At 66.1% G+C, this 21,798-nt stretch overlaps 60 non-coding genes across 60 annotated transcripts; all 60 read left to right on the top strand.

Moving 5' to 3' along the window:
* The first annotated feature begins 269 nt into the window (after nucleotides 1-269).
* On the top strand, nucleotides 270-388 carry LOC138068299 (5S ribosomal RNA). Its single transcript, XR_011143029.1, has one exon. It is a non-coding gene; the product is annotated as a 5S ribosomal RNA (ribosomal RNA).
* A 240-nt stretch (nucleotides 389-628) lies between these two features.
* On the top strand, nucleotides 629-747 carry LOC138068298 (5S ribosomal RNA). Its single transcript, XR_011143028.1, has one exon. It is a non-coding gene; the product is annotated as a 5S ribosomal RNA (ribosomal RNA).
* A 239-nt stretch (nucleotides 748-986) lies between these two features.
* On the top strand, nucleotides 987-1,105 carry LOC138068297 (5S ribosomal RNA). The gene has a single exon (XR_011143027.1). It is a non-coding gene; the product is annotated as a 5S ribosomal RNA (ribosomal RNA).
* A 239-nt stretch (nucleotides 1,106-1,344) lies between these two features.
* LOC138068296 (5S ribosomal RNA) lies at nucleotides 1,345-1,463 on the top strand. The gene has a single exon (XR_011143026.1). It is a non-coding gene; the product is annotated as a 5S ribosomal RNA (ribosomal RNA).
* A 241-nt stretch (nucleotides 1,464-1,704) lies between these two features.
* Nucleotides 1,705-1,823, top strand: LOC138068295 (5S ribosomal RNA). Its single transcript, XR_011143025.1, has one exon. It is a non-coding gene; the product is annotated as a 5S ribosomal RNA (ribosomal RNA).
* Nucleotides 1,824-2,062: 239 nt separating this feature from the next.
* On the top strand, nucleotides 2,063-2,181 carry LOC138068293 (5S ribosomal RNA). Its single transcript, XR_011143023.1, has one exon. It is a non-coding gene; the product is annotated as a 5S ribosomal RNA (ribosomal RNA).
* A 239-nt stretch (nucleotides 2,182-2,420) lies between these two features.
* Nucleotides 2,421-2,540, top strand: LOC138068321 (5S ribosomal RNA). Its single transcript, XR_011143052.1, has one exon. It is a non-coding gene; the product is annotated as a 5S ribosomal RNA (ribosomal RNA).
* A 241-nt stretch (nucleotides 2,541-2,781) lies between these two features.
* LOC138068292 (5S ribosomal RNA) lies at nucleotides 2,782-2,900 on the top strand. Its single transcript, XR_011143022.1, has one exon. It is a non-coding gene; the product is annotated as a 5S ribosomal RNA (ribosomal RNA).
* Nucleotides 2,901-3,140: 240 nt separating this feature from the next.
* Nucleotides 3,141-3,259, top strand: LOC138068291 (5S ribosomal RNA). Its single transcript, XR_011143021.1, has one exon. It is a non-coding gene; the product is annotated as a 5S ribosomal RNA (ribosomal RNA).
* A 240-nt stretch (nucleotides 3,260-3,499) lies between these two features.
* LOC138068290 (5S ribosomal RNA) lies at nucleotides 3,500-3,618 on the top strand. Its single transcript, XR_011143020.1, has one exon. It is a non-coding gene; the product is annotated as a 5S ribosomal RNA (ribosomal RNA).
* Nucleotides 3,619-3,857: 239 nt separating this feature from the next.
* On the top strand, nucleotides 3,858-3,976 carry LOC138068317 (5S ribosomal RNA). Its single transcript, XR_011143047.1, has one exon. It is a non-coding gene; the product is annotated as a 5S ribosomal RNA (ribosomal RNA).
* A 240-nt stretch (nucleotides 3,977-4,216) lies between these two features.
* Nucleotides 4,217-4,335, top strand: LOC138068320 (5S ribosomal RNA). The gene has a single exon (XR_011143051.1). It is a non-coding gene; the product is annotated as a 5S ribosomal RNA (ribosomal RNA).
* Nucleotides 4,336-4,575: 240 nt separating this feature from the next.
* Nucleotides 4,576-4,694, top strand: LOC138068289 (5S ribosomal RNA). Its single transcript, XR_011143019.1, has one exon. It is a non-coding gene; the product is annotated as a 5S ribosomal RNA (ribosomal RNA).
* A 240-nt stretch (nucleotides 4,695-4,934) lies between these two features.
* Nucleotides 4,935-5,053, top strand: LOC138068288 (5S ribosomal RNA). Its single transcript, XR_011143018.1, has one exon. It is a non-coding gene; the product is annotated as a 5S ribosomal RNA (ribosomal RNA).
* A 239-nt stretch (nucleotides 5,054-5,292) lies between these two features.
* On the top strand, nucleotides 5,293-5,411 carry LOC138068239 (5S ribosomal RNA). Its single transcript, XR_011142968.1, has one exon. It is a non-coding gene; the product is annotated as a 5S ribosomal RNA (ribosomal RNA).
* A 239-nt stretch (nucleotides 5,412-5,650) lies between these two features.
* On the top strand, nucleotides 5,651-5,769 carry LOC138068287 (5S ribosomal RNA). The gene has a single exon (XR_011143016.1). It is a non-coding gene; the product is annotated as a 5S ribosomal RNA (ribosomal RNA).
* A 239-nt stretch (nucleotides 5,770-6,008) lies between these two features.
* LOC138068286 (5S ribosomal RNA) lies at nucleotides 6,009-6,127 on the top strand. Its single transcript, XR_011143015.1, has one exon. It is a non-coding gene; the product is annotated as a 5S ribosomal RNA (ribosomal RNA).
* A 241-nt stretch (nucleotides 6,128-6,368) lies between these two features.
* On the top strand, nucleotides 6,369-6,487 carry LOC138068309 (5S ribosomal RNA). The gene has a single exon (XR_011143039.1). It is a non-coding gene; the product is annotated as a 5S ribosomal RNA (ribosomal RNA).
* Nucleotides 6,488-6,728: 241 nt separating this feature from the next.
* LOC138068368 (5S ribosomal RNA) lies at nucleotides 6,729-6,847 on the top strand. Its single transcript, XR_011143099.1, has one exon. It is a non-coding gene; the product is annotated as a 5S ribosomal RNA (ribosomal RNA).
* Nucleotides 6,848-7,086: 239 nt separating this feature from the next.
* Nucleotides 7,087-7,205, top strand: LOC138068285 (5S ribosomal RNA). Its single transcript, XR_011143014.1, has one exon. It is a non-coding gene; the product is annotated as a 5S ribosomal RNA (ribosomal RNA).
* Nucleotides 7,206-7,444: 239 nt separating this feature from the next.
* Nucleotides 7,445-7,563, top strand: LOC138068284 (5S ribosomal RNA). The gene has a single exon (XR_011143013.1). It is a non-coding gene; the product is annotated as a 5S ribosomal RNA (ribosomal RNA).
* Nucleotides 7,564-7,802: 239 nt separating this feature from the next.
* On the top strand, nucleotides 7,803-7,921 carry LOC138068282 (5S ribosomal RNA). Its single transcript, XR_011143011.1, has one exon. It is a non-coding gene; the product is annotated as a 5S ribosomal RNA (ribosomal RNA).
* Nucleotides 7,922-8,162: 241 nt separating this feature from the next.
* On the top strand, nucleotides 8,163-8,281 carry LOC138068281 (5S ribosomal RNA). Its single transcript, XR_011143010.1, has one exon. It is a non-coding gene; the product is annotated as a 5S ribosomal RNA (ribosomal RNA).
* A 249-nt stretch (nucleotides 8,282-8,530) lies between these two features.
* LOC138068308 (5S ribosomal RNA) lies at nucleotides 8,531-8,649 on the top strand. Its single transcript, XR_011143038.1, has one exon. It is a non-coding gene; the product is annotated as a 5S ribosomal RNA (ribosomal RNA).
* Nucleotides 8,650-8,888: 239 nt separating this feature from the next.
* Nucleotides 8,889-9,007, top strand: LOC138068357 (5S ribosomal RNA). Its single transcript, XR_011143088.1, has one exon. It is a non-coding gene; the product is annotated as a 5S ribosomal RNA (ribosomal RNA).
* Nucleotides 9,008-9,248: 241 nt separating this feature from the next.
* LOC138068280 (5S ribosomal RNA) lies at nucleotides 9,249-9,367 on the top strand. The gene has a single exon (XR_011143009.1). It is a non-coding gene; the product is annotated as a 5S ribosomal RNA (ribosomal RNA).
* Nucleotides 9,368-9,606: 239 nt separating this feature from the next.
* On the top strand, nucleotides 9,607-9,725 carry LOC138068279 (5S ribosomal RNA). Its single transcript, XR_011143008.1, has one exon. It is a non-coding gene; the product is annotated as a 5S ribosomal RNA (ribosomal RNA).
* A 241-nt stretch (nucleotides 9,726-9,966) lies between these two features.
* On the top strand, nucleotides 9,967-10,085 carry LOC138068307 (5S ribosomal RNA). The gene has a single exon (XR_011143037.1). It is a non-coding gene; the product is annotated as a 5S ribosomal RNA (ribosomal RNA).
* Nucleotides 10,086-10,325: 240 nt separating this feature from the next.
* On the top strand, nucleotides 10,326-10,444 carry LOC138068278 (5S ribosomal RNA). The gene has a single exon (XR_011143007.1). It is a non-coding gene; the product is annotated as a 5S ribosomal RNA (ribosomal RNA).
* Nucleotides 10,445-10,683: 239 nt separating this feature from the next.
* LOC138068277 (5S ribosomal RNA) lies at nucleotides 10,684-10,802 on the top strand. The gene has a single exon (XR_011143006.1). It is a non-coding gene; the product is annotated as a 5S ribosomal RNA (ribosomal RNA).
* Nucleotides 10,803-11,041: 239 nt separating this feature from the next.
* LOC138068276 (5S ribosomal RNA) lies at nucleotides 11,042-11,160 on the top strand. The gene has a single exon (XR_011143005.1). It is a non-coding gene; the product is annotated as a 5S ribosomal RNA (ribosomal RNA).
* Nucleotides 11,161-11,399: 239 nt separating this feature from the next.
* LOC138068275 (5S ribosomal RNA) lies at nucleotides 11,400-11,518 on the top strand. Its single transcript, XR_011143004.1, has one exon. It is a non-coding gene; the product is annotated as a 5S ribosomal RNA (ribosomal RNA).
* Nucleotides 11,519-11,759: 241 nt separating this feature from the next.
* Nucleotides 11,760-11,878, top strand: LOC138068274 (5S ribosomal RNA). The gene has a single exon (XR_011143003.1). It is a non-coding gene; the product is annotated as a 5S ribosomal RNA (ribosomal RNA).
* Nucleotides 11,879-12,127: 249 nt separating this feature from the next.
* Nucleotides 12,128-12,246, top strand: LOC138068306 (5S ribosomal RNA). Its single transcript, XR_011143036.1, has one exon. It is a non-coding gene; the product is annotated as a 5S ribosomal RNA (ribosomal RNA).
* Nucleotides 12,247-12,485: 239 nt separating this feature from the next.
* LOC138068304 (5S ribosomal RNA) lies at nucleotides 12,486-12,604 on the top strand. Its single transcript, XR_011143034.1, has one exon. It is a non-coding gene; the product is annotated as a 5S ribosomal RNA (ribosomal RNA).
* A 239-nt stretch (nucleotides 12,605-12,843) lies between these two features.
* On the top strand, nucleotides 12,844-12,962 carry LOC138068273 (5S ribosomal RNA). The gene has a single exon (XR_011143002.1). It is a non-coding gene; the product is annotated as a 5S ribosomal RNA (ribosomal RNA).
* Nucleotides 12,963-13,201: 239 nt separating this feature from the next.
* LOC138068271 (5S ribosomal RNA) lies at nucleotides 13,202-13,320 on the top strand. Its single transcript, XR_011143000.1, has one exon. It is a non-coding gene; the product is annotated as a 5S ribosomal RNA (ribosomal RNA).
* A 239-nt stretch (nucleotides 13,321-13,559) lies between these two features.
* LOC138068270 (5S ribosomal RNA) lies at nucleotides 13,560-13,678 on the top strand. The gene has a single exon (XR_011142999.1). It is a non-coding gene; the product is annotated as a 5S ribosomal RNA (ribosomal RNA).
* A 241-nt stretch (nucleotides 13,679-13,919) lies between these two features.
* On the top strand, nucleotides 13,920-14,038 carry LOC138068269 (5S ribosomal RNA). The gene has a single exon (XR_011142998.1). It is a non-coding gene; the product is annotated as a 5S ribosomal RNA (ribosomal RNA).
* Nucleotides 14,039-14,277: 239 nt separating this feature from the next.
* On the top strand, nucleotides 14,278-14,396 carry LOC138068268 (5S ribosomal RNA). Its single transcript, XR_011142997.1, has one exon. It is a non-coding gene; the product is annotated as a 5S ribosomal RNA (ribosomal RNA).
* Nucleotides 14,397-14,635: 239 nt separating this feature from the next.
* Nucleotides 14,636-14,754, top strand: LOC138068267 (5S ribosomal RNA). The gene has a single exon (XR_011142996.1). It is a non-coding gene; the product is annotated as a 5S ribosomal RNA (ribosomal RNA).
* A 239-nt stretch (nucleotides 14,755-14,993) lies between these two features.
* Nucleotides 14,994-15,112, top strand: LOC138068266 (5S ribosomal RNA). Its single transcript, XR_011142995.1, has one exon. It is a non-coding gene; the product is annotated as a 5S ribosomal RNA (ribosomal RNA).
* Nucleotides 15,113-15,351: 239 nt separating this feature from the next.
* Nucleotides 15,352-15,470, top strand: LOC138068265 (5S ribosomal RNA). The gene has a single exon (XR_011142994.1). It is a non-coding gene; the product is annotated as a 5S ribosomal RNA (ribosomal RNA).
* Nucleotides 15,471-15,709: 239 nt separating this feature from the next.
* LOC138068319 (5S ribosomal RNA) lies at nucleotides 15,710-15,828 on the top strand. The gene has a single exon (XR_011143050.1). It is a non-coding gene; the product is annotated as a 5S ribosomal RNA (ribosomal RNA).
* A 239-nt stretch (nucleotides 15,829-16,067) lies between these two features.
* LOC138068264 (5S ribosomal RNA) lies at nucleotides 16,068-16,186 on the top strand. Its single transcript, XR_011142993.1, has one exon. It is a non-coding gene; the product is annotated as a 5S ribosomal RNA (ribosomal RNA).
* Nucleotides 16,187-16,425: 239 nt separating this feature from the next.
* Nucleotides 16,426-16,544, top strand: LOC138068310 (5S ribosomal RNA). Its single transcript, XR_011143040.1, has one exon. It is a non-coding gene; the product is annotated as a 5S ribosomal RNA (ribosomal RNA).
* Nucleotides 16,545-16,783: 239 nt separating this feature from the next.
* Nucleotides 16,784-16,902, top strand: LOC138068318 (5S ribosomal RNA). The gene has a single exon (XR_011143049.1). It is a non-coding gene; the product is annotated as a 5S ribosomal RNA (ribosomal RNA).
* Nucleotides 16,903-17,141: 239 nt separating this feature from the next.
* On the top strand, nucleotides 17,142-17,260 carry LOC138068263 (5S ribosomal RNA). Its single transcript, XR_011142992.1, has one exon. It is a non-coding gene; the product is annotated as a 5S ribosomal RNA (ribosomal RNA).
* Nucleotides 17,261-17,499: 239 nt separating this feature from the next.
* On the top strand, nucleotides 17,500-17,618 carry LOC138068262 (5S ribosomal RNA). Its single transcript, XR_011142991.1, has one exon. It is a non-coding gene; the product is annotated as a 5S ribosomal RNA (ribosomal RNA).
* Nucleotides 17,619-17,857: 239 nt separating this feature from the next.
* On the top strand, nucleotides 17,858-17,976 carry LOC138068260 (5S ribosomal RNA). Its single transcript, XR_011142989.1, has one exon. It is a non-coding gene; the product is annotated as a 5S ribosomal RNA (ribosomal RNA).
* A 239-nt stretch (nucleotides 17,977-18,215) lies between these two features.
* On the top strand, nucleotides 18,216-18,334 carry LOC138068259 (5S ribosomal RNA). The gene has a single exon (XR_011142988.1). It is a non-coding gene; the product is annotated as a 5S ribosomal RNA (ribosomal RNA).
* Nucleotides 18,335-18,573: 239 nt separating this feature from the next.
* Nucleotides 18,574-18,692, top strand: LOC138068303 (5S ribosomal RNA). Its single transcript, XR_011143033.1, has one exon. It is a non-coding gene; the product is annotated as a 5S ribosomal RNA (ribosomal RNA).
* A 240-nt stretch (nucleotides 18,693-18,932) lies between these two features.
* On the top strand, nucleotides 18,933-19,051 carry LOC138068258 (5S ribosomal RNA). The gene has a single exon (XR_011142987.1). It is a non-coding gene; the product is annotated as a 5S ribosomal RNA (ribosomal RNA).
* Nucleotides 19,052-19,290: 239 nt separating this feature from the next.
* On the top strand, nucleotides 19,291-19,409 carry LOC138068257 (5S ribosomal RNA). Its single transcript, XR_011142986.1, has one exon. It is a non-coding gene; the product is annotated as a 5S ribosomal RNA (ribosomal RNA).
* A 239-nt stretch (nucleotides 19,410-19,648) lies between these two features.
* Nucleotides 19,649-19,767, top strand: LOC138068256 (5S ribosomal RNA). The gene has a single exon (XR_011142985.1). It is a non-coding gene; the product is annotated as a 5S ribosomal RNA (ribosomal RNA).
* A 239-nt stretch (nucleotides 19,768-20,006) lies between these two features.
* LOC138068255 (5S ribosomal RNA) lies at nucleotides 20,007-20,125 on the top strand. The gene has a single exon (XR_011142984.1). It is a non-coding gene; the product is annotated as a 5S ribosomal RNA (ribosomal RNA).
* A 241-nt stretch (nucleotides 20,126-20,366) lies between these two features.
* Nucleotides 20,367-20,485, top strand: LOC138068254 (5S ribosomal RNA). The gene has a single exon (XR_011142983.1). It is a non-coding gene; the product is annotated as a 5S ribosomal RNA (ribosomal RNA).
* Nucleotides 20,486-20,725: 240 nt separating this feature from the next.
* On the top strand, nucleotides 20,726-20,844 carry LOC138068253 (5S ribosomal RNA). The gene has a single exon (XR_011142982.1). It is a non-coding gene; the product is annotated as a 5S ribosomal RNA (ribosomal RNA).
* A 245-nt stretch (nucleotides 20,845-21,089) lies between these two features.
* On the top strand, nucleotides 21,090-21,208 carry LOC138068252 (5S ribosomal RNA). The gene has a single exon (XR_011142981.1). It is a non-coding gene; the product is annotated as a 5S ribosomal RNA (ribosomal RNA).
* A 239-nt stretch (nucleotides 21,209-21,447) lies between these two features.
* On the top strand, nucleotides 21,448-21,566 carry LOC138068251 (5S ribosomal RNA). The gene has a single exon (XR_011142980.1). It is a non-coding gene; the product is annotated as a 5S ribosomal RNA (ribosomal RNA).
* Nucleotides 21,567-21,798: the final 232 nt, after the last annotated feature.

The following is a 21,798-nucleotide window of genomic DNA, read 5'->3' as shown; positions in this document are numbered from 1 at the left end:
AAACCAGATAACAAACAGTGAAAAGGACGAATCCTTAAAGAAAGAGCAATATGAAGGGCGCGGGGCGTGTGTTTTGTGGGGGGGGGAGTTGCGGGAGGCTGTGTGGGGTGTTGTTGCGTGTGGGTGTTGGTGGGTGTTGTGTAGGGGGGAGTGTGGCGGAGGTGGGTGGGGAGGGTGGCTGGTGTGCGGGGCGGGTGTTGGGCGAGGGGGCGTGATATGTGCGGGAGGTGGGGGGTGTTGTGAAGGGGGTGTGCGTGGGGGAGGGTGTTGCCTACGGCCATACCACCCTGAGAACGCCCGATCTCGTCTGATCTCGGAAGCTAAGCAGGGTCGGGCCCGGTTAGTACTTGGATGGGAGACCGCCTGGGAATACCGGGTGCTGTAGGCTTTTGCGGGTGGGGAGCAGCGGGGCGTGGCTCGGGGCGTGTGTTTTGTGGGGGGGGGGAGTTGCGGGAGGCTGTGTGGGGTGTTGTTGCGTGTGGGTGTTGGTGGGTGTTGTGTAGGGGGGAGTGTGGCGGAGGTGGGTGGGGAGGGTGGCTGGTGTGCGGGGCGGGTGTTGGGCGAGGGGGCGTGAGATGTGCGGGAGGTGGGGGGTGTTGTGAAGGGGGTGTGCGTGGGGGAGGGTGTTGCCTACGGCCATACCACCCTGAGAACGCCCGATCTCGTCTGATCTCGGAAGCTAAGCAGGGTCGGGCCCGGTTAGTACTTGGATGGGAGACCGCCTGGGAATACCGGGTGCTGTAGGCTTTTGCGGGTGGGGAGCAGCGGGGTGTGGCTCGGGGCGTGTGTTTTGTGGGGGGGGGAGTTGCGGGAGGCTGTGTGGGGTGTTGTTGCGTGTGGGTGTTGGTGGGTGTTGTGTAGGGGGGAGTGTGGCGGAGGTGGGTGGGGAGGGTGGCTGGTGTGCGGGGCGGGTGTTGGGCGAGGGGGCGTGATATGTGCGGGAGGTGGGGGGTGTTGTGAAGGGGGTGTGCGTGGGGGAGGGTGTTGCCTACGGCCATACCACCCTGAGAACGCCCGATCTCGTCTGATCTCGGAAGCTAAGCAGGGTCGGGCCCGGTTAGTACTTGGATGGGAGACCGCCTGGGAATACCGGGTGCTGTAGGCTTTTGCGGGTGGGGAGCAGCGGGGCGTGGCTCGGGGCGTGTGTTTTGTGGGGGGGGGAGTTGCGGGAGGCTGTGTGGGGTGTTGTTGCGTGTGGGTGTTGGTGGGTGTTGTGTAGGGGGGAGTGTGGCGGAGGTGGGTGGGGAGGGTGGCTGGTGTGCGGGGCGGGTGTTGGGCGAGGGGGCGTGATATGTGCGGGAGGTGGGGGGTGTTGTGAAGGGGGTGTGCGTGGGGGAGGGTGTTGCCTACGGCCATACCACCCTGAGAACGCCCGATCTCGTCTGATCTCGGAAGCTAAGCAGGGTCGGGCCCGGTTAGTACTTGGATGGGAGACCGCCTGGGAATACCGGGTGCTGTAGGCTTTTGCGGGTGGGGAGCAGCGGGGCGTGGCTCGGGGCGTGTGTTTTGTGGGGGGGGGGGAGTTGCGGGAGGCTGTGTGGGGTGTTGTTGCGTGTGGGTGTTGGTGGGTGTTGTGTAGGGGGGAGTGTGGCGGAGGTGGGTGGGGAGGGTGGCTGGTGTGCGGGGCGGGTGTTGGGCGAGGGGGCGTGATATGTGCGGGAGGTGGGGGGTGTTGTGAAGGGGGTGTGCGTGGGGGAGGGTGTTGCCTACGGCCATACCACCCTGAGAACGCCCGATCTCGTCTGATCTCGGAAGCTAAGCAGGGTCGGGCCCGGTTAGTACTTGGATGGGAGACCGCCTGGGAATACCGGGTGCTGTAGGCTTTTGCGGGTGGGGAGCAGCGGGGTGTGGCTCGGGGCGTGTGTTTTGTGGGGGGGGGAGTTGCGGGAGGCTGTGTGGGGTGTTGTTGCGTGTGGGTGTTGGTGGGTGTTGTGTAGGGGGGAGTGTGGCGGAGGTGGGTGGGGAGGGTGGCTGGTGTGCGGGGCGGGTGTTGGGCGAGGGGGCGTGATATGTGCGGGAGGTGGGGGGTGTTGTGAAGGGGGTGTGCGTGGGGGAGGGTGTTGCCTACGGCCATACCACCCTGAGAACGCCCGATCTCGTCTGATCTCGGAAGCTAAGCAGGGTCGGGCCCGGTTAGTACTTGGATGGGAGACCGCCTGGGAATACCGGGTGCTGTAGGCTTTTGCGGGTGGGGAGCAGCGGGGTGTGGCTCGGGGCGTGTGTTTTGTGGGGGGGGGAGTTGCGGGAGGCTGTGTGGGGTGTTGTTGCGTGTGGGTGTTGGTGGGTGTTGTGTAGGGGGGAGTGTGGCGGAGGTGGGTGGGGAGGGTGGCTGGTGTGCGGGGCGGGTGTTGGGCGAGGGGGCGTGATATGTGCGGGAGGTGGGGGGTGTTGTGAAGGGGGTGTGCGTGGGGGAGGGTGTTGCCTACGGCCATACCACCCTGAGAACGCCCGATCTCGTCTGATCTCGGAAGCTAAGCAGGGTCGAGCCCGGGTTAGTACTTGGATGGGAGACCGCCTGGGAATACCGGGTGCTGTAGGCTTTTGCGGGTGGGGAGCAGCGGGGCGTGGCTCGGGGCGTGTGTTTTGTTGGGGGGGGGGAGTTGCGGGAGGCTGTGTGGGGTGTTGTTGCGTGTGGGTGTTGGTGGGTGTTGTGTAGGGGGGAGTGTGGCGGAGGTGGGTGGGGAGGGTGGCTGGTGTGCGGGGCGGGTGTTGGGCGAGGGGGCGTGATATGTGCGGGAGGTGGGGGGTGTTGTGAAGGGGGTGTGCGTGGGGGAGGGTGTTGCCTACGGCCATACCACCCTGAGAACGCCCGATCTCGTCTGATCTCGGAAGCTAAGCAGGGTCGGGCCCGGTTAGTACTTGGATGGGAGACCGCCTGGGAATACCGGGTGCTGTAGGCTTTTGCGGGTGGGGAGCAGCGGGGTGTGGCTCGGGGCGTGTGTTTTGTGGGGGGGGGGAGTTGCGGGAGGCTGTGTGGGGTGTTGTTGCGTGTGGGTGTTGGTGGGTGTTGTGTAGGGGGGAGTGTGGCGGAGGTGGGTGGGGAGGGTGGCTGGTGTGCGGGGCGGGTGTTGGGCGAGGGGGCGTGATATGTGCGGGAGGTGGGGGGTGTTGTGAAGGGGGTGTGCGTGGGGGAGGGTGTTGCCTACGGCCATACCACCCTGAGAACGCCCGATCTCGTCTGATCTCGGAAGCTAAGCAGGGTCGGGCCCGGTTAGTACTTGGATGGGAGACCGCCTGGGAATACCGGGTGCTGTAGGCTTTTGCGGGTGGGGAGCAGCGGGGCGTGGCTCGGGGCGTGTGTTTTGTGGGGGGGGGGAGTTGCGGGAGGCTGTGTGGGGTGTTGTTGCGTGTGGGTGTTGGTGGGTGTTGTGTAGGGGGGAGTGTGGCGGAGGTGGGTGGGGAGGGTGGCTGGTGTGCGGGGCGGGTGTTGGGCGAGGGGGCGTGATATGTGCGGGAGGTGGGGGGTGTTGTGAAGGGGGTGTGCGTGGGGGAGGGTGTTGCCTACGGCCATACCACCCTGAGAACGCCCGATCTCGTCTGATCTCGGAAGCTAAGCAGGGTCGGGCCCGGTTAGTACTTGGATGGGAGACCGCCTGGGAATACCGGGTGCTGTAGGCTTTTGCGGGTGGGGAGCAGCGGGGCGTGGCTCGGGGCGTGTGTTTTGTGGGGGGGGGAGTTGCGGGAGGCTGTGTGGGGTGTTGTTGCGTGTGGGTGTTGGTGGGTGTTGTGTAGGGGGGAGTGTGGCGGAGGTGGGTGGGGAGGGTGGCTGGTGTGCGGGGCGGGTGTTGGGCGAGGGGGCGTGAGATGTGCGGGAGGTGGGGGGTGTTGTGAAGGGGGTGTGCGTGGGGGAGGGTGTTGCTTACGGCCATACCACCCTGAGAACGCCCGATCTCGTCTGATCTCGGAAGCTAAGTAGGGTCGGGCCCGGTTAGTACTTGGATGGGAGACCGCCTGGGAATACCGGGTGCTGTAGGCTTTTGCGGGTGGGGAGCAGCGGGGCGTGGCTCGGGGCGTGTGTTTTGTGGGGGGGGGGAGTTGCGGGAGGCTGTGTGGGGTGTTGTTGCGTGTGGGTGTTGGTGGGTGTTGTGTAGGGGGGAGTGTGGCGGAGGTGGGTGGGGAGGGTGGCTGGTGTGCGGGGCGGGTGTTGGGCGAGGGGGCGTGAGATGTGCGGGAGGTGGGGGGTGTTGTGAAGGGGGTGTGCGTGGGGGAGGGTGTTGCCTACGGCCATACCACCCTGAGAACGCCCGATCTCGTCTGATCTCAGAAGCTAAGCAGGGTCGGGCCCGGTTAGTACTTGGATGGGAGACCGCCTGGGAATACCGGGTGCTGTAGGCTTTTGCGGGTGGGGAGCAGCGGGGCGTGGCTCGGGGCGTGTGTTTTGTGGGGGGGGGGAGTTGCGGGAGGCTGTGTGGGGTGTTGTTGCGTGTGGGTGTTGGTGGGTGTTGTGTAGGGGGGAGTGTGGCGGAGGTGGGTGGGGAGGGTGGCTGGTGTGCGGGGCGGGTGTTGGGCGAGGGGGCGTGATATGTGCGGGAGGTGGGGGGTGTTGTGAAGGGGGTGTGCGTGGGGGAGGGTGTTGCCTACGGCCATACCACCCTGAGAACGCCCGATCTCGTCTGATCTCGGAAGCTAAGCAGGGTCGGGCCCGGTTAGTACTTGGATGGGAGACCGCCTGGGAATACCGGGTGCTGTAGGCTTTTGCGGGTGGGGAGCAGCGGGGCGTGGCTCGGGGCGTGTGTGTTGTGGGGGGGGGGAGTTGCGGGAGGCTGTGTGGGGTGTTGTTGCGTGTGGGTGTTGGTGGGTGTTGTGTAGGGGGGAGTGTGGCGGAGGTGGGTGGGGAGGGTGGCTGGTGTGCGGGGCGGGTGTTGGGCGAGGGGGCGTGAGATGTGCGGGAGGTGGGGGGTGTTGTGAAGGGGGTGTGCGTGGGGGAGGGTGTTGCCTACGGCCATACCACCCTGAGAACGCCCGATCTCGTCTGATCTCGGAAGCTAAGCAGGGTCGGGCCCGGTTAGTACTTGGATGGGAGACCGCCTGGGAATACCGGGTGCTGTAGGCTTTTGCGGGTGGGGAGCAGCGGGGTGTGGCTCGGGGCGTGTGTTTTGTGGGGGGGGGAGTTGCGGGAGGCTGTGTGGGGTGTTGTTGCGTGTGGGTGTTGGTGGGTGTTGTGTAGGGGGGAGTGTGGCAGAGGTGGGTGGGGAGGGTGGCTGGTGTGCGGGGTGGGTGTTGGGCGAGGGGGCGTGATATGTGCGGGAGGTGGGGGGTGTTGTGAAGGGGGTGTGCGTGGGGGAGGGTGTTGCCTACGGCCATACCACCCTGAGAACGCCCGATCTCGTCTGATCTCGGAAGCTAAGCAGGGTCGGGCCCGGTTAGTACTTGGATGGGAGACCGCCTGGGAATACCAGGTGCTGTAGGCTTTTGCGGGTGGGGAGCAGCGGGGCGTGGCTCGGGGCGTGTGTTTTGTGGGGGGGGGAGTTGCGGGAGGCTGTGTGGGGTGTTGTTGCGTGTGGGTGTTGGTGGGTGTTGTGTAGGGGGGAGTGTGGCGGAGGTGGGTGGGGAGGGTGGCTGGTGTGCGGGGCGGGTGTTGGGCGAGGGGGCGTGAGATGTGCGGGAGGTGGGGGGTGTTGTGAAGGGGGTGTGCGTGGGGGAGGGTGTTGCCTACGGCCATACCACCCTGAGAACGCCCGATCTCGTCTGATCTCGGAAGCTAAGCAGGGTCGGGCCCGGTTAGTACTTGGATGGGAGACCGCCTGGGAATACCGGGTGCTGTAGGCTTTTGCGGGTGGGGAGCAGCGGGGCGTGGCTCGGGGCGTGTGTTTTGTGGGGGGGGGAGTTGCGGGAGGCTGTGTGGGGTGTTGTTGCGTGTGGGTGTTGGTGGGTGTTGTGTAGGGGGGAGTGTGGCGGAGGTGGGTGGGGAGGGTGGCTGGTGTGCGGGGCGGGTGTTGGGCGAGGGGGCGTGAGATGTGCGGGAGGTGGGGGGTGTTGTGAAGGGGGTGTGCGTGGGGGAGGGTGTTGCCTACGGCCATACCACCCTGAGAACGCCCGATCTCGTCTGATCTCGGAAGCTAAGCAGGGTCGGGCCCGGTTAGTACTTGGATGGGAGACCGCCTGGGAATACCGGGTGCTGTAGGCTTTTGCGGGTGGGGAGCAGCGGGGCGTGGCTCGGGGGCGTGTGTTTTGTGGGGGGGGGGAGTTGCGGGAGGCTGTGTGGGGTGTTGTTGCGTGTGGGTGTTGGTGGGTGTTGTGAAGGGGGGAGTGTGGCAGAGGTGGGTGGGGAGGGTGGCTGGTGTGCGGGGCGGGTGTTGGGCGAGGGGGCGTGATATGTGCGGGAGGTGGGGGGTGTTGTGAAGGGGGTGTGCGTGGGGGAGGGTGTTGCCTACGGCCATACCACCCTGAGAACGCCCGATCTCGTCTGATCTCGGAAGCTAAGCAGGGTCGGGCCCGGTTAGTACTTGGATGGGAGACCGCCTGGGAATACCAGGTGCTGTAGGGTTTTGCGGGTGGGGAGCAGCGGGGCGTGGCTCGGGGCGTGTGTTTTGTGGGGGGGGGGGAGTTGCGGGAGGCTGTGTGGGGTGTTGTTGCGTGTGGGTGTTGGTGGGTGTTGTGTAGGGGGGAGTGTGGCGGAGGTGGGTGGGGAGGGTGGCTGGTGTGCGGGGCGGGTGTTGGGCGAGGGGGCGTGAGATGTGCGGGAGGTGGGGGGTGTTGTGAAGGGGGTGTGCGTGGGGGAGGGTGTTGCCTACGGCCATACCACCCTGAGAACGCCCGATCTCGTCTGATCTCGGAAGCTAAGCAGGGTCGGGCCCGGTTAGTACTTGGATGGGAGACCGCCTGGGAATACCAGGTGCTGTAGGCTTTTGCGGGTGGGGAGCAGCGGGGCGTGGCTCGGGGCGTGTGTTTTGTGGGGGGGGGAGTTGCGGGAGGCTGTGTGGGGTGTTGTTGCGTGTGGGTGTTGGTGGGTGTTGTGTAGGGGGGAGTGTGGCGGAGGTGGGTGGGGAGGGTGGCTGGTGTGCGGGGCGGGTGTTGGGCGAGGGGGCGTGAGATGTGCGGGAGGTGGGGGGTGTTGTGAAGGGGGTGTGCGTGGGGGAGGGTGTTGCCTACGGCCATACCACCCTGAGAACGCCCGATCTCGTCTGATCTCGGAAGCTAAGCAGGGTCGGGCCCGGTTAGTACTTGGATGGGAGACCGCCTGGGAATACCGGGTGCTGTAGGCTTTTGCGGGTGGGGAGCAGCGGGGCGTGGCTCGGGGCGTGTGTTTTGTGGGGGGGGGAGTTGCGGGAGGCTGTGTGGGGTGTTGTTGCGTGTGGGTGTTGGTGGGTGTTGTGTAGGGGGGAGTGTGGCGGAGGTGGGTGGGGAGGGTGGCTGGTGTGCGGGGCGGGTGTTGGGCGAGGGGGCGTGAGATGTGCGGGAGGTGGGGGGTGTTGTGAAGGGGGTGTGCGTGGGGGAGGGTGTTGCCTACGGCCATACCACCCTGAGAACGCCCGATCTCGTCTGATCTCGGAAGCTAAGCAGGGTCGGGCCCGGTTAGTACTTGGATGGGAGACCGCCTGGGAATACCGGGTGCTGTAGGCTTTTGCGGGTGGGGAGCAGCGGGGCGTGGCTCGGGGCGTGTGTTTTGTGGGGGGGGGAGTTGCGGGAGGCTGTGTGGGGTGTTGTTGCGTGTGGGTGTTGGTGGGTGTTGTGTAGGGGGGAGTGTGGCGGAGGTGGGTGGGGAGGGTGGCTGGTGTGCGGGGCGGGTGTTGGGCGAGGGGGCGTGATATGTGCGGGAGGTGGGGGGTGTTGTGAAGGGGGTGTGCGTGGGGGAGGGTGTTGCCTACGGCCATACCACCCTGAGAACGCCCGATCTCGTCTGATCTCGGAAGCTAAGCAGGGTCGGGCCCGGTTAGTACTTGGATGGGAGACCGCCTGGGAATACCGGGTGCTGTAGGCTTTTGCGGGTGGGGAGGAGTGGGGCGTGGCTCGGGGGCGTGTGTTTTGTGGGGGGGGGGAGTTGCGGGAGGCTGTGTGGGGTGTTGTTGCGTGTGGGTGTTGGTGGGTGTTGTGTAGGGGGGAGTGTGGCGGAGGTGGGTGGGGAGGGTGGCTGGTGTGCGGGGCGGGTGTTGGGCGAGGGGGCGTGATATGTGCGGGAGGTGGGGGGTGTTGTGAAGGGGGTGTGCGTGGGGGAGGGTGTTGCCTACGGCCATACCACCCTGAGAACGCCCGATCTCGTCTGATCTCGGAAGCTAAGCAGGGTCGGGCCCGGTTAGTACTTGGATGGGAGACCGCCTGGGAATACCGGGTGCTGTAGGCTTTTGCGGGTGGGGAGCAGCGGGGCGTGGCTCGGGGCGTGTGTTTTGTGGGGGGGGGAGTTGCGGGAGGCTGTGTGGGGTGTTGTTGCGTGTGGGTGTTGGTGGGTGTTGGTGGGTGTTGTGTAGGGGGGAGTGTGGCAGAGGTGGGTGGGGAGGGTGGCTGGTGTGCGGGGCGGGTGTTGGGCGAGGGGGCGTGATATGTGCGGGAGGTGGGGGGTGTTGTGAAGGGGGTGTGCGTGGGGGAGGGTGTTGCCTACGGCCATACCACCCTGAGAACGCCCGATCTCGTCTGATCTCGGAAGCTAAGCAGGGTCGGGCCCGGTTAGTACTTGGATGGGAGACCGCCTGGGAATACCAGGTGCTGTAGGGTTTTGCGGGTGGGGAGCAGCGGGGCGTGGCTCGGGGCGTGTGTTTTGTGGGGGGGGGAGTTGCGGGAGGCTGTGTGGGGTGTTGTTGCGTGTGGGTGTTGGTGGGTGTTGTGTAGGGGGGAGTGTGGCGGAGGTGGGTGGGGAGGGTGGCTGGTGTGCGGGGCGGGTGTTGGGCGAGGGGGCGTGATATGTGCGGGAGGTGGGGGGTGTTGTGAAGGGGGTGTGCGTGGGGGAGGGTGTTGCCTACGGCCATACCACCCTGAGAACGCCCGATCTCGTCTGATCTCGGAAGCTAAGCAGGGTCGGGCCCGGTTAGTACTTGGATGGGAGACCGCCTGGGAATACCAGGTGCTGTAGGCTTTTGCGGGTGGGGAGCAGCGGGGCGTGGCTCGGGGCGTGTGTTTTGTGGGGGGGGGGGAGTTGCGGGAGGCTGTGTGGGGTGTTGTTGCGTGTGGGTGTTGGTGGGTGTTGTGTAGGGGGGAGTGTGGCGGAGGTGGGTGGGGAGGGTGGCTGGTGTGCGGGGCGGGTGTTGGGCGAGGGGGCGTGAGATGTGCGGGAGGTGGGGGGTGTTGTGAAGGGGGTGTGCGTGGGGGAGGGTGTTGCCTACGGCCATACCACCCTGAGAACGCCCGATCTCGTCTGATCTCGGAAGCTAAGCAGGGTCGGGCCCGGTTAGTACTTGGATGGGAGACCGCCTGGGAATACCGGGTGCTGTAGGCTTTTGCGGGTGGGGAGCAGCGGGGCGTGGCTCGGGGCGTGTGTTTTGTGGGGGGGGGAGTTGCGGGAGGCTGTGTGGGGTGTTGTTGCGTGTGGGTGTTGGTGGGTGTTGTGTAGGGGGGAGTGTGGCGGAGGTGGGTGGGGAGGGTGGCTGGTGTGCGGGGCGGGTGTTGGGCGAGGGGGCGTGAGATGTGCGGGAGGTGGGGGGTGTTGTGAAGGGGGTGTGCGTGGGGGAGGGTGTTGCCTACGGCCATACCACCCTGAGAACGCCCGATCTCGTCTGATCTCGGAAGCTAAGCAGGGTCGGGCCCGGTTAGTACTTGGATGGGAGACCGCCTGGGAATACCGGGTGCTGTAGGCTTTTGCGGGTGGGGAGCAGCGGGGCGTGGCTCGGGGGCGTGTGTTTTGTGGGGGGGGGGAGTTGCGGGAGGCTGTGTGGGGTGTTGTTGCGTGTGGGTGTTGGTGGGTGTTGTGAAGGGGGGAGTGTGGCAGAGGTGGGTGGGGAGGGTGGCTGGTGTGCGGGGCGGGTGTTGGGCGAGGGGGCGTGATATGTGCGGGAGGTGGGGGGTGTTGTGAAGGGGGTGTGCGTGGGGGAGGGTGTTGCCTACGGCCATACCACCCTGAGAACGCCCGATCTCGTCTGATCTCGGAAGCTAAGCAGGGTCGGGCCCGGTTAGTACTTGGATGGGAGACCGCCTGGGAATACCAGGTGCTGTAGGGTTTTGCGGGTGGGGAGCAGCGGGGCGTGGCTCGGGGCGTGTGTTTTGTGGGGGGGGGGAGTTGCGGGAGGCTGTGTGGGGTGTTGTTGCGTGTGGGTGTTGGTGGGTGTTGTGTAGGGGGGAGTGTGGCGGAGGTGGGTGGGGAGGGTGGCTGGTGTGCGGGGCGGGTGTTGGGCGAGGGGGCGTGAGATGTGCGGGAGGTGGGGGGTGTTGTGAAGGGGGTGTGCGTGGGGGAGGGTGTTGCCTACGGCCATACCACCCTGAGAACGCCCGATCTCGTCTGATCTCGGAAGCTAAGCAGGGTCGGGCCCGGTTAGTACTTGGATGGGAGACCGCCTGGGAATACCGGGTGCTGTAGGCTTTTGCGGGTGGGGAGCAGCGGGGCGTGGCTCGGGGCGTGTGTTTTGTGGGGGGGGGAGTTGCGGGAGGCTGTGTGGGGTGTTGTTGCGTGTGGGTGTTGGTGGGTGTTGTGTAGGGGGGAGTGTGGCGGAGGTGGGTGGGGAGGGTGGCTGGTGTGCGGGGCGGGTGTTGGGCGAGGGGGCGTGAGATGTGCGGGAGGTGGGGGGTGTTGTGAAGGGGGTGTGCGTGGGGGAGGGTGTTGCCTACGGCCATACCACCCTGAGAACGCCCGATCTCGTCTGATCTCGGAAGCTAAGCAGGGTCGGGCCCGGTTAGTACTTGGATGGGAGACCGCCTGGGAATACCGGGTGCTGTAGGCTTTTGCGGGTGGGGAGCAGCGGGGCGTGGCTCGGGGCGTGTGTTTTGTGGGGGGGGGAGTTGCGGGAGGCTGTGTGGGGTGTTGTTGCGTGTGGGTGTTGGTGGGTGTTGTGTAGGGGGGAGTGTGGCGGAGGTGGGTGGGGAGGGTGGCTGGTGTGCGGGGCGGGTGTTGGGCGAGGGGGCGTGAGATGTGCGGGAGGTGGGGGGTGTTGTGAAGGGGGTGTGCGTGGGGGAGGGTGTTGCCTACGGCCATACCACCCTGAGAACGCCCGATCTCGTCTGATCTCGGAAGCTAAGCAGGGTCGGGCCCGGTTAGTACTTGGATGGGAGACCGCCTGGGAATACCGGGTGCTGTAGGCTTTTGCGGGTGGGGAGCAGCGGGGCGTGGCTCGGGGCGTGTGTTTTGTGGGGGGGGGAGTTGCGGGAGGCTGTGTGGGGTGTTGTTGCGTGTGGGTGTTGGTGGGTGTTGTGTAGGGGGGAGTGTGGCGGAGGTGGGTGGGGAGGGTGGCTGGTGTGCGGGGCGGGTGTTGGGCGAGGGGGCGTGATATGTGCGGGAGGTGGGGGGTGTTGTGAAGGGGGTGTGCGTGGGGGAGGGTGTTGCCTACGGCCATACCACCCTGAGAACGCCCGATCTCGTCTGATCTCGGAAGCTAAGCAGGGTCGGGCCCGGTTAGTACTTGGATGGGAGACCGCCTGGGAATACCGGGTGCTGTAGGCTTTTGCGGGTGGGGAGGAGTGGGGCGTGGCTCGGGGGCGTGTGTTTTGTGGGGGGGGGGAGTTGCGGGAGGCTGTGTGGGGTGTTGTTGCGTGTGGGTGTTGGTGGGTGTTGTGTAGGGGGGAGTGTGGCGGAGGTGGGTGGGGAGGGTGGCTGGTGTGCGGGGCGGGTGTTGGGCGAGGGGGCGTGATATGTGCGGGAGGTGGGGGGTGTTGTGAAGGGGGTGTGCGTGGGGGAGGGTGTTGCCTACGGCCATACCACCCTGAGAACGCCCGATCTCGTCTGATCTCGGAAGCTAAGCAGGGTCGGGCCCGGTTAGTACTTGGATGGGAGACCGCCTGGGAATACCGGGTGCTGTAGGCTTTTGCGGGTGGGGAGCAGCGGGGCGTGGCTCGGGGCGTGTGTTTTGTGGGGGGGGGAGTTGCGGGAGGCTGTGTGGGGTGTTGTTGCGTGTGGGTGTTGGTGGGTGTTGGTGGGTGTTGTGTAGGGGGGAGTGTGGCAGAGGTGGGTGGGGAGGGTGGCTGGTGTGCGGGGCGGGTGTTGGGCGAGGGGGCGTGATATGTGCGGGAGGTGGGGGGTGTTGTGAAGGGGGTGTGCGTGGGGGAGGGTGTTGCCTACGGCCATACCACCCTGAGAACGCCCGATCTCGTCTGATCTCGGAAGCTAAGCAGGGTCGGGCCCGGTTAGTACTTGGATGGGAGACCGCCTGGGAATACCAGGTGCTGTAGGGTTTTGCGGGTGGGGAGCAGCGGGGCGTGGCTCGGGGCGTGTGTTTTGTGGGGGGGGGAGTTGCGGGAGGCTGTGTGGGGTGTTGTTGCGTGTGGGTGTTGGTGGGTGTTGTGTAGGGGGGAGTGTGGCGGAGGTGGGTGGGGAGGGTGGCTGGTGTGCGGGGCGGGTGTTGGGCGAGGGGGCGTGATATGTGCGGGAGGTGGGGGGTGTTGTGAAGGGGGTGTGCGTGGGGGAGGGTGTTGCCTACGGCCATACCACCCTGAGAACGCCTGATCTCGTCTGATCTCGGAAGCTAAGCAGGGTCGGGCCCGGTTAGTACTTGGATGGGAGACCGCCTGGGAATACCGGGTGCTGTAGGCTTTTGCGGGTGGGGAGCAGCGGGGTGTGGCTCGGGGCGTGTGTTTTGTGGGGGGGGGAGTTGCGGGAGGCTGTGTGGGGTGTTGTTGCGTGTGGGTGTTGGTGGGTGTTGTGTAGGGGGGAGTGTGGCGGAGGTGGGTGGGGAGGGTGGCTGGTGTGCGGGGCGGGTGTTGGGCGAGGGGGCGTGATATGTGCGGGAGGTGGGGGGTGTTGTGAAGGGGGTGTGCGTGGGGGAGGGTGTTGCCTACGGCCATACCACCCTGAGAACGCCCGATCTCGTCTGATCTCGGAAGCTAAGCAGGGTCGGGCCCGGTTAGTACTTGGATGGGAGACCGCCTGGGAATACCGGGTGCTGTAGGCTTTTGCGGGTGGGGAGCAGCGGGGTGTGGCTCGGGGCATGTGTTTTGTGGGGGGGGGAGTTGCGGGAGGCTGTGTGGGGTGTTGTTGCGTGTGGGTGTTGGTGGGTGTTGTGTAGGGGGGAGTGTGGCGGAGGTGGGTGGGGAGGGTGGCTGGTGTGCGGGGCGGGTGTTGGGCGAGGGGGCGTGATATGTGCGGGAGGTGGGGGGTGTTGTGAAGGGGGTGTGCGTGGGGGAGGGTGTTGCCTACGGCCATACCACCCTGAGAACGCCCGATCTCGTCTGATCTCGGAAGCTAAGCAGGGTCGGGCCCGGTTAGTACTTGGATGGGAGACCGCCTGGGAATACCGGGTGCTGTAGGCTTTTGCGGGTGGGGAGCAGCGGGGCGTGGCTCGGGGCGTGTGTTTTGTGGGGGGGGGAGTTGCGGGAGGCTGTGTGGGGTGTTGTTGCGTGTGGGTGTTGGTGGGTGTTGTGTAGGGGGGAGTGTGGCGGAGGTGGGTGGGGAGGGTGGCTGGTGTGCGGGGCGGGTGTTGGGCGAGGGGGCGTGAGATGTGCGGGAGGTGGGGGGTGTTGTGAAGGGGGTGTGCGTGGGGGAGGGTGTTGCCTACGGCCATACCACCCTGAGAACGCCCGATCTCGTCTGATCTCGGAAGCTAAGCAGGGTCGGGCCCGGTTAGTACTTGGATGGGAGACCGCCTGGGAATACCGGGTGCTGTAGGCTTTTGCGGGTGGGGAGCAGCGGGGCGTGGCTCGGGGGCGTGTGTTTTGTGGGGGGGGGGAGTTGCGGGAGGCTGTGTGGGGTGTTGTTGCGTGTGGGTGTTGGTGGGTGTTGTGTAGGGGGGAGTGTGGCGGAGGTGGGTGGGGAGGGTGGCTGGTGTGCGGGGCGGGTGTTGGGCGAGGGGGCGTGAGATGTGCGGGAGGTGGGGGGTGTTGTGAAGGGGGTGTGCGTGGGGGAGGGTGTTGCCTACGGCCATACCACCCTGAGAACGCCCGATCTCGTCTGATCTCGGAAGCTAAGCAGGGTCGGGCCCGGTTAGTACTTGGATGGGAGACCGCCTGGGAATACCGGGTGCTGTAGGCTTTTGCGGGTGGGGAGCAGCGGGGCGTGGCTCGGGGCGTGTGTTTTGTGGGGGGGGGAGTTGCGGGAGGCTGTGTGGGGTGTTGTTGCGTGTGGGTGTTGGTGGGTGTTGTGTAGGGGGGAGTGTGGCGGAGGTGGGTGGGGAGGGTGGCTGGTGTGCGGGGCGGGTGTTGGGCGAGGGGGCGTGAGATGTGCGGGAGGTGGGGGGTGTTGTGAAGGGGGTGTGCGTGGGGGAGGGTGTTGCCTACGGCCATACCACCCTGAGAACGCCCGATCTCGTCTGATCTCGGAAGCTAAGCAGGGTCGGGCCCGGTTAGTACTTGGATGGGAGACCGCCTGGGAATACCGGGTGCTGTAGGCTTTTGCGGGTGGGGAGCAGCGGGGTGTGGCTCGGGGCGTGTGTTTTGTGGGGGGGGGAGTTGCGGGAGGCTGTGTGGGGTGTTGTTGCGTGTGGGTGTTGGTGGGTGTTGTGTAGGGGGGAGTGTGGCGGAGGTGGGTGGGGAGGGTGGCTGGTGTGCGGGGCGGGTGTTGGGCGAGGGGGCGTGATATGTGCGGGAGGTGGGGGGTGTTGTGAAGGGGGTGTGCGTGGGGGAGGGTGTTGCCTACGGCCATACCACCCTGAGAACGCCCGATCTCGTCTGATCTCGGAAGCTAAGCAGGGTCGGGCCCGGTTAGTACTTGGATGGGAGACCGCCTGGGAATACCGGGTGCTGTAGGCTTTTGCGGGTGGGGAGCAGCGGGGCGTGGCTCGGGGCGTGTGTTTTGTGGGGGGGGGAGTTGCGGGAGGCTGTGTGGGGTGTTGTTGCGTGTGGGTGTTGGTGGGTGTTGTGTAGGGGGGAGTGTGGCGGAGGTGGGTGGGGAGGGTGGCTGGTGTGCGGGGCGGGTGTTGGGCGAGGGGGCGTGAGATGTGCGGGAGGTGGGGGGTGTTGTGAAGGGGGTGTGCGTGGGGGAGGGTGTTGCCTACGGCCATACCACCCTGAGAACGCCCGATCTCGTCTGATCTCGGAAGCTAAGCAGGGTCGGGCCCGGTTAGTACTTGGATGGGAGACCGCCTGGGAATACCGGGTGCTGTAGGCTTTTGCGGGTGGGGAGCAGCGGGGCGTGGCTCGGGGCGTGTGTTTTGTGGGGGGGGGAGTTGCGGGAGGCTGTGTGGGGTGTTGTTGCGTGTGGGTGTTGGTGGGTGTTGTGTAGGGGGGAGTGTGGCGGAGGTGGGTGGGGAGGGTGGCTGGTGTGCGGGGCGGGTGTTGGGCGAGGGGGCGTGATATGTGCGGGAGGTGGGGGGTGTTGTGAAGGGGGTGTGCGTGGGGGAGGGTGTTGCCTACGGCCATACCACCCTGAGAACGCCCGATCTCGTCTGATCTCGGAAGCTAAGCAGGGTCGGGCCCGGTTAGTACTTGGATGGGAGACCGCCTGGGAATACCGGGTGCTGTAGGCTTTTGCGGGTGGGGAGCAGCGGGGCGTGGCTCGGGGCGTGTGTTTTGTGGGGGGGGGAGTTGCGGGAGGCTGTGTGGGGTGTTGTTGCGTGTGGGTGTTGGTGGGTGTTGTGTAGGGGGGAGTGTGGCGGAGGTGGGTGGGGAGGGTGGCTGGTGTGCGGGGCGGGTGTTGGGCGAGGGGGCGTGAGATGTGCGGGAGGTGGGGGGTGTTGTGAAGGGGGTGTGCGTGGGGGAGGGTGTTGCCTACGGCCATACCACCCTGAGAACGCCCGATCTCGTCTGATCTCGGAAGCTAAGCAGGGTCAGGCCCGGTTAGTACTTGGATGGGAGACCGCCTGGGAATACCGGGTGCTGTAGGCTTTTGCGGGTGGGGAGCAGCGGGGTGTGGCTCGGGGCGTGTGTTTTGTGGGGGGGGGAGTTGCGGGAGGCTGTGTGGGGTGTTGTTGCGTGTGGGTGTTGGTGGGTGTTGTGTAGGGGGGAGTGTGGCGGAGGTGGGTGGGGAGGGTGGCTGGTGTGTGGGGCGGGTGTTGGGCGAGGGGGCGTGAGATGTGCGGGAGGTGGGGGGTGTTGTGAAGGGGGTGTGCGTGGGGGAGGGTGTTGCCTACGGCCATACCACCCTGAGAACGCCCGATCTCGTCTGATCTCGGAAGCTAAGCAGGGTCGGGCCCGGTTAGTACTTGGATGGGAGACCGCCTGGGAATACCGGGTGCTGTAGGCTTTTGCGGGTGGGGAGCAGCGGGGCGTGGCTCGGGGCGTGTGTTTTGTGGGGGGGGGAGTTGCGGGAGGCTGTGTGGGGTGTTGTTGCGTGTGGGTGTTGGTGGGTGTTGTGTAGGGGGGAGTGTGGCGGAGGTGGGTGGGGAGGGTGGCTGGTGTGCGGGGCGGGTGTTGGGCGAGGGGGCGTGAGATGTGCGGGAGGTGGGGGGTGTTGTGAAGGGGGTGTGCGTGGGGGAGGGTGTTGCCTACGGCCATACCACCCTGAGAACGCCCGATCTCGTCTGATCTCGGAAGCTAAGCAGGGTCGGGCCCGGTTAGTACTTGGATGGGAGACCGCCTGGGAATACTGGGTGCTGTAGGCTTTTGCGGGTGGGGAGCAGCGGGGCGTGGCTCGGGGCGTGTGTTTTGTGGGGGGGGGAGTTGCGGGAGGCTGTGTGGGGTGTTGTTGCGTGTGGGTGTTGGTGGGTGTTGTGTAGGGGGGAGTGTGGCGGAGGTGGGTGGGGAGGGTGGCTGGTGTGCGGGGCGGGTGTTGGGCGAGGGGGCGTGAGATGTGCGGGAGGTGGGGGGTGTTGTGAAGGGGGTGTGCGTGGGGGAGGGTGTTGCCTACGGCCATACCACCCTGAGAACGCCCGATCTCGTCTGATCTCGGAAGCTAAGCAGGGTCAGGCCCGGTTAGTACTTGGATGGGAGACCGCCTGGGAATACCGGGTGCTGTAGGCTTTTGCGGGTGGGGAGCAGCGGGGTGTGGCTCGGGGCGTGTGTTTTGTGGGGGGGGGAGTTGCGGGAGGCTGTGTGGGGTGTTGTTGCGTGTGGGTGTTGGTGGGTGTTGTGTAGGGGGGAGTGTGGCGGAGGTGGGTGGGGAGGGTGGCTGGTGTGCGGGGCGGGTGTTGGGCGAGGGGGCGTGATATGTGCGGGAGGTGGGGGGTGTTGTGAAGGGGGTGTGCGTGGGGGAGGGTGTTGCCTACGGCCATACCACCCTGAGAACGCCCGATCTCGTCTGATCTCGGAAGCTAAGCAGGGTCGGGCCCGGTTAGTACTTGGATGGGAGACCGCCTGGGAATACCGGGTGCTGTAGGCTTTTGCGGGTGGGGAGCAGCGGGGCGTGGCTCGGGGCGTGTGTTTTGTGGGGGGGGGAGTTGCGGGAGGCTGTGTGGGGTGTTGTTGCGTGTGGGTGTTGGTGGGTGTTGTGTAGGGGGGAGTGTGGCGGAGGTGGGTGGGGAGGGTGGCTGGTGTGCGGGGCGGGTGTTGGGCGAGGGGGCGTGATATGTGCGGGAGGTGGGGGGTGTTGTGAAGGGGGTGTGCGTGGGGGAGGGTGTTGCCTACGGCCATACCACCCTGAGAACGCCCGATCTCGTCTGATCTCGGAAGCTAAGCAGGGTCGGGCCCGGTTAGTACTTGGATGGGAGACCGCCTGGGAATACCGGGTGCTGTAGGCTTTTGCGGGTGGGGAGCAGCGGGGTGTGGCTCGGGGCGTGTGTTTTGTGGGGGGGGGAGTTGCGGGAGGCTGTGTGGGGTGTTGTTGCGTGTGGGTGTTGGTGGGTGTTGTGTAGGGGGGAGTGTGGTGGAGGTGGGTGGGGAGGGTGGCTGGTGTGCGGGGCGGGTGTTGGGCGAGGGGGCGTGATATGTGCGGGAGGTGGGGGGTGTTGTGAAGGGGGTGTGCGTGGGGGAGGGTGTTGCCTACGGCCATACCACCCTGAGAACGCCCGATCTCGTCTGATCTCGGAAGCTAAGCAGGGTCGGGCCCGGTTAGTACTTGGATGGGAGACCGCCTGGGAATACCGGGTGCTGTAGGCTTTTGCGGGTGGGGAGCAGCGGGGCGTGGCTCGGGGCGTGTGTTTTGTGGGGGGGGGAGTTGCGGGAGGCTGTGTGGGGTGTTGTTGCGTGTGGGTGTTGGTGGGTGTTGTGTAGGGGGGAGTGTGGCGGAGGTGGGTGGGGAGGGTGGCTGGTGTGCGGGGCGGGTGTTGGGCGAGGGGGCGTGAGATGTGCGGGAGGTGGGGGGTGTTGTGAAGGGGGTGTGCGTGGGGGAGGGTGTTGCCTACGGCCATACCACCCTGAGAACGCCCGATCTCGTCTGATCTCGGAAGCTAAGCAGGGTCGGGCCCGGTTAGTACTTGGATGGGAGACCGCCTGGGAATACCGGGTGCTGTAGGCTTTTGCGGGTGGGGAGCAGCGGGGTGTGGCTCGGGGCGTGTGTTTTGTGGGGGGGGGAGTTGCGGGAGGCTGTGTGGGGTGTTGTTGCGTGTGGGTGTTGGTGGGTGTTGTGTAGGGGGGAGTGTGGCGGAGGTGGGTGGGGAGGGTGGCTGGTGTGCGGGGCGGGTGTTAGGCGAGGGGGCGTGATATGTGCGGGAGGTGGGGGGTGTTGTGAAGGGGGTGTGTGTGGGGGAGGGTGTTGCCTACGGCCATACCACCCTGAGAACGCCCGATCTCGTCTGATCTCGGAAGCTAAGCAGGGTCGGGCTCGGTTAGTACTTGGATGGGAGACCGCCTGGGAATACCGGGTGCTGTAGGCTTTTGCGGGTGGGGAGCAGCGGGGCGTTGCTCGGGGGCGTGTGTTTTGTGGGGGGGGGAGTTGCGGGAGGCTGTGTGGGGTGTTGTTGCGTGTGGGTGTTGGTGGGTGTTGTGTAGGGGGGAGTGTGGCGGAGGTGGGTGGGGAGGGTGGCTGGTGTGCGGGGCGGGTGTTGGGCGAGGGGGCGTGAGATGTGCGGGAGGTGGGGGGTGTTGTGAAGGGGGTGTGCGTGGGGGAGGGTGTTGCCTACGGCCATACCACCCTGAGAACGCCCGATCTCGTCTGATCTCGGAAGCTAAGCAGGGTCGGGCCCGGTTAGTACTTGGATGGGAGACCGCCTGGGAATACCGGGTGCTGTAGGCTTTTGCGGGTGGGGAGCAGCGGGGCGTGGCTCGGGGCGTGTGTTTTGTGGGGGGGGGAGTTGCGGGAGGCTGTGTGGGGTGTTGTTGCGTGTGGGTGTTGGTGGGTGTTGTGTAGGGGGGAGTGTGGCGGAGGTGGGTGGGGAGGGTGGCTGGTGTGCGGGGCGGGTGTTGGGCGAGGGGGCGTGATATGTGCGGGAGGTGGGGGGTGTTGTGAAGGGGGTGTGCGTGGGGGAGGGTGTTGCCTACGGCCATACCACCCTGAGAACGCCCGATCTCGTCTGATCTCGGAAGCTAAGCAGGGTCGGGCCCGGTTAGTACTTGGATGGGAGACCGCCTGGGAATACCGGGTGCTGTAGGCTTTTGCGGGTGGGGAGCAGCGGGGCGTGGCTCGGGGCGTGTGTTTTGTGGGGGGGGGAGTTGCGGGAGGCTGTGTGGGGTGTTGTTGCGTGTGGGTGTTGGTGGGTGTTGTGTAGGGGGGAGTGTGGCGGAGGTGGGTGGGGAGGGTGGCTGGTGTGCGGGGCGGGTGTTGGGCGAGGGGGCGTGATATGTGCGGGAGGTGGGGGGTGTTGTGAAGGGGGTGTGCGTGGGGGAGGGTGTTGCCTACGGCCATACCACCCTGAGAACGCCCGATCTCGTCTGATCTCGGAAGCTAAGCAGGGTCGGGCCCGGTTAGTACTTGGATGGGAGACCGCCTGGGAATACCGGGTGCTGTAGGCTTTTGCGGGTGGGGAGCAGCGGGGCGTGGCTCGGGGCGTGTGTTTTGTGGGGGGGGGGAGTTGCGGGAGGCTGTGTGGGGTGTTGTTGCGTGTGGGTGTTGGTGGGTGTTGTGTAGGGGGGAGTGTGGCGGAGGTGGGTGGGGAGGGTGGCTGGTGTGCGGGGCGGGTGTTGGGCGAGGGGGCGTGATATGTGCGGGAGGTGGGGGGTGTTGTGAAGGGGTGTGCGTGGGGGAGGGTGTTGCCTACGGCCATACCACCCTGAGAACGCCCGATCTCGTCTGATCTCGGAAGCTAAGCAGGGTCGGGCCCGGTTAGTACTTGGATGGGAGACCGCCTGGGAATACCGGGTGCTGTAGGCTTTTGCGGGTGGGGAGCAGCGGGGCGTGGCTCGGGGGTGTGTGTTTTGTGGGGGGGGGGAGTTGCGGGAGGCTGTGTGGGGTGTTGTTGCGTGTGGGTGTTGGTGGGTGTTGTGTAGGGGGGAGTGTGGCGGAGGTGGGTGGGGAGGGTGGCTGGTGTGCGGGGCGGGTGTTGGGCGAGGGGGTGTGAGATGTGCGGGAGGTGGGGGGTGTTGTGAAGGGGGTGTGCGTGGGGGAGGGTGTTGCCTACGGCCATACCACCCTGAGAACGCCCGATCTCGTCTGATCTCGGAAGCTAAGCAGGGTCGGGCCCGGTTAGTACTTGGATGGGAGACCGCCTGGGAATACCGGGTGCTGTAGGCTTTTGCGGGTGGGGAGCAGCGGGGCGTGGCTCGGGGCGTGTGTTTTGTGGGGGGGGGAGTTGCGGGAGGCTGTGTGGGGTGTTGTTGCGTGTGGGTGTTGGTGGGTGTTGTGTAGGGGGGAGTGTGGCGGAGGTGGGTGGGGGAGGGTGGCTGGTGTGCGGGGCGGGTGTTGGGCGAGGGGGCGTGATATGTGCGGGAGGTGGGGGGTGTTGTGAAGGGGGTGTGCGTGGGGGAGGGTGTTGCCTACGGCCATACCACCCTGAGAACGCCCGATCTCGTCTGATCTCGGAAGCTAAGCAGGGTCGGGCCCGGTTAGTACTTGGATGGGAGACCGCCTGGGAATACCGGGTGCTGTAGGCTTTTGCGGGTGGGGAGCAGCGGGGCGTGGCTCGGGGCGTGTGTTTTGTGGGGGGGGGAGTTGCGGGAGGCTGTGTGGGGTGTTGTTGCGTGTGGGTGTTGGTGGGTGTTGTGTAGGGGGGAGTGTGGCGGAGGTGGGTGGGGAGGGTGGCTGGTGTGCGGGGCGGGTGTTGGGCGAGGGGGCGTGATATGTGCGGGAGGTGGGGGGTGTTGTGAAGGGGGTGTGCGTGGGGATATAGGAGGGTGTTGCCTACGGCCATACCACCCTGAGAACGCCCGATCTCGTCTGATCTCGGAAGCTAAGCAGGGTCGGGCCCGGTTAGTACTTGGATGGGAGACCGCCTGGGAATACCGGGTGCTGTAGGCTTTTGCGGGTGGGGAGCAGCGGGGCGTGGCTCGGGGCGTGTGTTTTGTGGGGGGGGGAGTTGCGGGAGGCTGTGTGGGGTGTTGTTGCGTGTGGGTGTTGGTGGGTGTTGTGTAGGGGGGAGTGTGGCGGAGGTGGGTGGGGAGGGTGGCTGGTGTGCGGGGCGGGTGTTGGGCGAGGGGGCGTGAGATGTGCGGGAGGTGGGGGGTGTTGTGAAGGGGGTGTGCGTGGGGGAGGGTGTTGCCTACGGCCATACCACCCTGAGAACGCCCGATCTCGTCTGATCTCGGAAGCTAAGCAGGGTCGGGCCCGGTTAGTACTTGGATGGGAGACCGCCTGGGAATACCGGGTGCTGTAGGCTTTTGCGGGTGGGGAGCAGCGGGGCGTGGCTCGGGGGCGTGTGTTTTGTGGGGGGGGGGAGTTGCGGGAGGCTGTGTGGGGTGTTGTTGCGTGTGGGTGTTGGTGGGTGTTGTGTAGGGGGGAGTGTGGCGGAGGTGGGTGGGGAGGGTGGCTGGTGTGCGGGGCGGGTGTTGGGCGAGGGGGGCGTGAGATGTGCGGGAGGTGGGGGGTGTTGTGAAGGGGGTGTGCGTGGG

The sequence above is a fragment of the Struthio camelus genome, chromosome 9, assembly GCF_040807025.1.
Source record: "Struthio camelus isolate bStrCam1 chromosome 9, bStrCam1.hap1, whole genome shotgun sequence".
In the NCBI taxonomy this organism is placed as follows: Eukaryota; Metazoa; Chordata; class Aves; order Struthioniformes; family Struthionidae; genus Struthio; species Struthio camelus.
This window is presented reverse-complemented; position numbering and strand designations above follow the sequence as displayed.